The 8,165-nt window shown below is 40.2% G+C and overlaps 1 pseudogene; it reads right to left on the bottom strand.

Annotated features, from left to right (window-relative positions):
• The window catches only part of LOC110286401, a 9,136-nt pseudogene extending 2,068 nt beyond the window's left edge, over window positions 1-7,068 (bottom strand).
• Window positions 7,069-8,165: the final 1,097 nt, after the last annotated feature.

The following is an 8,165-nucleotide window of genomic DNA, read 5'->3' as shown; positions in this document are numbered from 1 at the left end:
ACCAGGGCCAAGAAGTGGGAGTGGGGGGGGGAGGGAGGGGAGGGTATGGGGGACTTTTGGGATAGCATTGGAAATGTAAATGAGGAAAATACCTAATTAAAAAAAAAAGAATACATTGTTTTGAAGAATAATAACAATCCGGCCGATCACGAGTTTCTTTGCTATGAAGTGGGTTTTGATGCATTCCAAATTCAGAATCAGCTGTTCCAGATAGTACAAATTCTATTTTTGTGCCATCTTTTGCCTGACCTCTATCATAGCCTTCTAGTAATCCTTAGCTTTTGTTTTATGGCAATCTCTAGCACATTTGGAAGGAAATGACATAGTCCAGCCCAGATACTTACTGAAGGATAACACCATTCATCACCTCTTTCAGAATAGCCAATTTAACTTCAAGTCTTTTAGCATGGGCTCAACCCAAACAAATCCTGCACCCACAGCTCTACTTTACTCAGGGGAACTTTGATTTTTTTCCAAACACAAAGCAATGAATTCTAAAGCACACTGTACCCAAGTTCCTGGTGACTGAAAATATCTTTGACATTGTTTGCAGAAAGGAATTAAGAGCTGTTTCAGAATGCCTTAACTGCTGTCTACTTGCTTCACAAACAGACCACACAAATATTGACAGGACTTAAACTAATTGTGCTACCACACTCATAGTATAAAATCAGGTCCAGAGCTATAATTAATGCATTCTGTTATATACGTCATTTTTCTCCATGTGAGGTACCTCAAATACACGTCTAAATTCATAGTAATTCAGCAGCAAAATAAACTCCTGCTTCCTTTTCAGTAGCCCTTCCATTATTAAGTCCCTTAATATATTTCTTTTTTAAAAAAAGATACATTTATCTATTTTAGGTATACAAGTACACTGTAACTGTCTTTAGACACACCAGAAGAGGGCACATTGGAGTCCATTACAGATGGTTGTGAGCCACCATATGGTTGCTAGGAATTGAACTCAGGACCTCTGTAAGAGGACTCAGTGCTCTTAACTGCTGAGCCATATCCCCCTACCAATGTATTTCAAATGACATATTTACAGTTCTTGTCTAACTTCAATGGACTGGGCTTCTTTGAAGATACCTTCATTTCACCACCTTTTGCCTTTTAGCCTATGTATTATTGGTCATAGTTTCTATGTGGGCTATTTTTTATGTATCATATATTCTTTTTATATATTCTTTTGTTGTTGAAAAAGAAATGTTTTAAACAATGTAATTTACAACTTTGGAAGTCATCTATTGTGACAACCTCCAAAAGGGTTGCTGCATTTTGCTATCTATTGTTTATTTATTGACTTTTGTGACCTAAATCTTTAAGGCTTTCATCTTTGCAATGGAGAACCAATGAAATATTTGCTCTTTCAACTTATTGGTCAGGTAGTTTTGGGAGAAATATTTCCTTAAATGTCCCAAATCAACAACTCTCCTAGCCTTTGCCAAAGGGAGTGGGTGGAGGTCGGGACTTGCACTGCCATTCAGAAAGACAACTTCTAATTCTGCTTAGACGTAACTCCCAACCTATACCGAGCCTCAAGGTCAGCTAGGGTTGAAAAGTTAGACCCTTATCTGGGTTTTTCTAGGTAGATGTGTTATATAAATAATCTGCGTTCCCAGGGTGAAATCACTCGGCACAATTAGAGATGAATAAAAGGGAAAGCTCTTTAATAATATTGTAGGCCCAGCTTTGGCTAATGCTCAAAGAGGAACCAGCATAGAATATATTTTGCTAACTTTTATACACCTTACACATATGCATTCCACAAACACTATCATCCTTAATTCTCTTTCAGGTCCTGGCCCCATGTTACAGTTTGAACAGTTTAAACAGGGACAGGCGCCAGCAAGTCTGGCCACTAAGGCAGACTGGAAACTTACACAGCACAGATGCTGACTAGTGCCAGGATCATTTTAAGTACACCAGCACTGTTCTTCATAAACAATTGCTCCCCAATCTTATCTTGCCCACCTGGCTGAATTATCACTTTCTCAAGAGAGATCTGGTTCTTTAGGCCACTTGATAAAAACATGTCCTTTGATATGGAGATGGACCTAATGGCTGGTTTTAAGTCAGGGTTGTCTCCCAGCTCGTAGGAATGGGGCTTAAGGGTTATCAATTTGGGTGAACAATCATTTACATCCTCAAATCCTAAAGTCTCAAAGTCTCCCTTATCTCTAACAGGTCTGGTTAGCAAGTTACTTATCTTCCAGGGCAGTGCTCCTTAAGGGTTGCTTGTGTGGCTTAAAGTCTCCTAAGCAAGTCTGTTAGTAAATTCTTCTTAACATCAACTCTATTCCTTTGAGTTTCTTCTACATGAAAAATGCAGTTCTGAGCAGGCACACAGCCCTACACATGCTAATGACCTTCGAAGGACTAGGTTGATATTAAAAAAAAAAAGTGACAAAACAAAAGAAAAACAAAACAGAACAAAACAAAACAAAAACACAACAAACAAAAACTTTGAACATCTCATTCTCTGGCTTTTCCTTTTCAGATTTTTTTAAAATATATTTTATTACGTATTTTCCTCAATTACATTTCCAAAAGTCCCCCATACCCTCCCCCCTCTCCCCAACTCCCCTACTCACCCACTCCCACTTCTTGGCCCTGGCGTTCCCCTGTACTGGGGCATATAAAGTTTGCATGACCAATGGGCCTCTCTTTCCACTGATGGCCAACTAGGCCATCTTTTGATACATATGCAGCTAGAGTCAAGAGCTCCGGGGTACTGGTTAGTTCATAATGTTGTTCCACCTATAGGGTTGCAGATCCCTTTAGCTCCTTGGGTACTTTCTCCAGCTCCTCCATTGGGAGCCCTGCCTTTTCAGATTTTTGACAGCTTGTTTTTGTCCCAAGCATTTTTTTTTTTTTGAACAGCCCCAGGTTGCTGCTGGGTTAAGCTATGGCCACTGATTGTTTTTGACAATGCTTCTAGTGACAAGTCTTTGCACACGGAATAAACTCCGAGTCAAGTCAAATAAAGATAGGCCTTGGGGAAATAATTTTCCAGGGAACATCCAGACGTAGTAATCATAGCAGCTAACTGAATTTGGAACTTTGCAGAAAGTAAAAATGTGTCCCCCATCCACTGGGGGGGGGGGTTGTTGGGGCTGCTGGGGTGCTGATTTTCACAGGCATGTTAAGATGGTCTGTTTTGAAGCCTACCATGTGATTGAGGAAAAGTAAAATGTCAAGCTCAAAGTGCAACTACATTCACTGTTGTTAACAAAATTCAACATTTTTTTGTGACTATAGGCTCTTTGGATGATTACTAGTGTTCGGTTAAATTCTAAAATTAAAAAAAAAGAGCAACTTTGACCTCTTTTGATAGAATTCTCATTGCTTTTACAGGGGGAAGAATTTCCGGAAGCCCCTGCTATTTTCTGAGAGTACTTGACAGTTTTCAACTCAGTGCCACTACCACGAATGGTATTGAAGACAGCACCATCTGAACTTTTCAAGCAGCATGAACTGAGCTTGGACTTCTAGCAGTTACAGTGTCTAAATGTGTGATATTTGTCTGCAGAAAAACTTTTATTTATGACATGGATTGGTCCATGAAACTCTGTAACTATAAACATTGGTCTCCAATTAAAACGTGCCACAACTGAGATGATTATATTTATAAATAGGCTTATAAGATGTGCAGACAATGTGGTAGAAATATACATAGTATATATAACAACTTTTGCTCTTTAAATCTTCTGAGTGCAGTCTATGATCACTATTGTTCTCTGATAATTTTACATAGTGATAGCTCAGGCTGTGGGATCAGCATGATTAATTAAATGCTGACACTGTGATATTTAAAAATGACTTTTAGGACTGGTAATAAAACAGAAATGTAATAAGTGTAATAATTGTTTAAATAATGATAACATTTAATATTTAACCCAAAAGATGTTTGTCATAAAAGTTGGGGGGGTATTCAGATGTATAATCACAAGCCTGTAATCTCAACATCCAGGAGCAAGAGGCAGGTAGGCTTTGATGCTAAGGCCAGCCTGTGCTGCACAACAAGACCTTGTCTACAAAAACCACAGAAATGTTTGTAAGGTTCTCACTTCTCTGATGACCGACCTGGACAAGAAAAGAACAACATAAGCATTCTCCTCTCCCCTCCATTCTGTTCTACTCTTAACATTCCTTCTCTCAGCAATTTTCCTTGTTTTCCTTTGTGAGTTTATCTTCCGTATAAGCATCCCTAAATGATCTAATTCTGATTTATATAGGTTCAAACTTTCACACTTGTAATCTGTTGTATGCATTTCATTGTGACTACTTCCTTTCCCACCATAGTTTTGAGGCACTTCCCTGTGCTATTGCAGAAGTCTGTGATTGATTCATTTTTATTGTTGTGCAGTATCCTATTATAGAAAATAATACAATTTGTCTGTCCTATTATAGAAAATAATACAATTTGTCTGTGTTAACTGTGATGGACAGCCTGAGTGTTTCTAGTGTTTGACAGTTGTAAAGCCATGGATATGCTTAGACTTACCTCTTACTGTACATAGCACTTGAATTCTGTCTGACTTATTTAAGAAACTGTACATAAGTAGTTTCCTGCACCAGTGTAACAATGGGTTGGGTTTGTATTCAGACAGTGGAAAAGGGAATTTTCCATTGGATGCCTGGCATGATGAGACTAGAGGTCAGAGGATGAGAAGTGAGAAGGCTCTTTCCTTCCCTCTATTCTGCCCACATCTTAACTATACCATAGCATTTATACTATGAGAACCAGGATTAGCCACCTCTAGTATATGAGATAATGTATACCTTGGAGTGTGTGTGCATGTACGTGAGCACACACGCGTGTGTGCATGTATGTGTACATGTGTGTATGTGTGTGTGTACATTCATGTGTGTGTTAGATGCTTTTGTCTCTGTGACAAAAATAATTGAGGTCATAAAGTAATAGAGCACAGATCTCAGCTCCTTGTTTCAGAGATTTAAATCTGTGCGTAAGTGCCCCCACTGCTTTTAAGTCTGTGTGGTAGGCAGAAGAGTTATCATAGAAAGGCAAGGAAGACAGAAGCCGCTTACCTTATAGGTAGGAAGCACAGAGTGGCAGGAAGAAGCCAGAGACAAGATAATGTTCTTCAAATACATGGTCTCAGTGGCCTACTTCGTGCATATAACTCATAGCTCACTAATGGATTGTATCACAATGTTCTCCACTGTAAAATGAAAATAACATTATTTCTTTAAAGACAGTTGTTGAAGGGTTAGCTGAGTTAGACTTTTGCATGTATGTAATGGAGTAACATGGTCTTCTTAGTAGCCCTAATGTGGAGTAAACATAACTCACTGGACTGAGCATTTCAAAGAGTATTTTGAGATCTTTGATTTTTTAAGGACTTGTTTTTGATAACTTGGGAAAAGCATAGAGTGGGCTGGAGATCTATGACTCAGCAGTTAAGAAAGAGCCCTTGTTTCCCTTCAGAAGACAAGGGTTCAGTTCCTAACACCTGCATGGTGACTCACCATCATTCATAACTCCGATTCCAGACAATCCAATGACCTCCCCTGACCCCTGAGGGCAGCAGGTGTGTACATACCGATGAGCAAAACCCTCGTGCACATACAATTTTAAGCAATCTTTTTTTTTTAAGGTTTTTTAGAAAAAAAAAGCAGGGACTAGCACAAAGGTCACTCTCTCATTAGTTGTCCTGGGTCTGCTGAGTGACAAAATAAAGCCCATCTCATGGTTCAGAAACTCAGCTATTTGTTATCCACCCAAACTGAGACAATTTGAAAAATGCCTCACATTTGACATCTGAGTTTAGAGGGGCCAAGGTAGTACCACGCATGCCTTGCCTCTTGGTCCTGCTTGCTGAATAACGTGTTTCAGTTTTCTCCCATGTAGTTGTTCTTTCCATCAGGAAACTTGCACAGTGGTCCAACCCAAAAGCTATCAGGGCCTTTTCAGATCTAGTCTCAGCTTATTCCTTGTTGCATCTTACCTGTTCAACCAATCCCAGGACTAGCCTGTATCAAAAACAGTCTCTTCCATCGGGTGTAGTCACTCTCACCTTTCATCCCAGCCCTTGAGAGAGAGAGAGAGAGAGAGAGAGAGAGAGAGAGAGAGAGAGAGAGAGAGGCAGGTGGATCTCTGTGGGTTCGAGGGCAGCCTCGTCTACAGAGTGAGTTCAGGGACAGACAGGCCTCCACAGAGAAATTCTGTCTCCAAAAAACATTCAAATTAAAAAAAAAAGAAAAAAAAAGGAAGGAAGGAAGGAAAGAAAGAAAGAAACTAGCCTCTTCTACTTGAGGACAGGAAAACCCCAGTCACATTGAAAATGTGACTGCAGGATATCATGTGTTGTTGTCGTCTTTTAGAATTAATCTAGCATACCTAGATTGTGAGCCATTGGAATCAGAACCCATTTTTCTCTGTTGGAAAGGGACTTGCCTATGTCTCCACTGTTAGTCTCAAGTGAGGAACAAGCCAAAGGTTTGTTTGGGGAAAGGATGTGTGAAAGAGATGAAGAAATGACTCTTTTCTTCACAGAGTGCCTTGCCACCAGCTTTTTCGTCCTCCAAATTGACAAAATAAGAACAAGCAAATGTAAGATTCCTTAGACCTCTGGAACATCCTTAGACTGCTGGATCATCCTCTGAGCTCTCTTTCTCTTGAGGGTCATGGAAAATCTAAAGCAAAAAAGATAAATATCTTGGGTTGGCAGTTCAACAAAGGCTTCAGCTTCTAGATAGTGTTTGTGGTTCTCTGAAATAACACGAACACAGTGACGTCATCCAGGGACAAACTCAGGGGAAGGGAGAACTGGCCTATTGGAATCTCTGGCTCCTGAAGTTTTCTTCTGATTCTGCATTTGGGGGGGGGGGAGCATGCCATGAAAATGTGTAGGGTTTCTTGTGTCTTTAATGTCAAGTTGGTTTTCTTTAGCACTGATCTTTGACTCCGAGGTATCCTTGATGAGACTCCGTAGGAATTAACAAAAGCTGCAATAGTCTCTTGCCCATTTGCTCCCCTTCACATTGCCGCTTGGCCCCTTTCTCCACATTCTTCAGCAGAAGACCCCCAGGCAACGCCATTTTTTTCCTGTGCACAGGATCCTCACCAGCCTATAATTTCTCCTTCTTGTATCATAGATCCTGACATCCCAATACTCATTTTTTGTCCTCTCCCTTTACCCATATTGCTTCAGCTACCATGTCTATTTGTGCTATGAAGATCTATATCCTCCTAGCCCTGCCTGCCTGACCTTCATTCTGATATTACAGTACATACCCTGAGAGTCATGTTAACAGGGCTTTGGCCTGTGGCCTTCTCTAACCCTAGACCTAGTAGGGCCAACAGCTTCTGTTCATCCTTGCCTTAAAATAAGCCAGGGTGGCAAATCTTACCATGATACACGTACACACAAATATGCATATTTTATATATTTATGTATGCACACAGTGTATCTTTATGTACATATAAACATAAAAAGCCACACACATCTTTCCATAGATATGTGTGATAGAGATAGATATACTTTAGTTGGGACTATCATCATACTCAGTACAATAAAGCACTCAGCATTGATAAAAATCAATCTAGTTATATGCAGACACATGCACATATACGCACACATATGTATCGTCATATGCAATCCAAACGTATACACACAAATAAAGACCATACTCAGACCCAGTGGAGGTAACAGCAGTCTCCAAAGGGGTTATATAGAGATTCTAAGTACATACATGTAGATTATGAAGACACTAACTATCATGACTTCAGAGGTCTGATGGTAATTTTAAAGGCCATCTAGCCCATAATACCAGCTCATAGATAATCGCACTGCCCTAGGACCCTTTCATATTCAAGAGAATATTCAGGCTTCGTCCCAGGTGCCTTGCCAAGTGTTTGACATACATCACAGCGTTTTAATCTCACAGTGACCCAGGAAAAGCAAACCCGAACCCTAGCTGTCTCTCTCAACCCAACCCAGATGGCCTGCGTTCCCTTTGGTTTTCAGAATGCTTTCACACGCGTTACTTCCCGTTGATTTTGCGTGTTACAATAACATTGTGGAGTAGGAAAGTTTGGCATGGGCATCCTCAGTTTGCAGCTGAGACTACCAGAGGTTAAGGAACTGTCTCAAGCCTGTAACAGCTTCTAAAAGCCTATAAGCCAAACCTTAGCC

The sequence above is a fragment of the Mus caroli genome, chromosome X, assembly GCF_900094665.2.
Source record: "Mus caroli chromosome X, CAROLI_EIJ_v1.1, whole genome shotgun sequence".
Taxonomy (NCBI): domain Eukaryota; kingdom Metazoa; phylum Chordata; class Mammalia; order Rodentia; family Muridae; genus Mus; species Mus caroli.
Note: the sequence above shows the minus strand (reverse complement) of the source record. Positions and strands in the feature narration are given on the sequence as shown.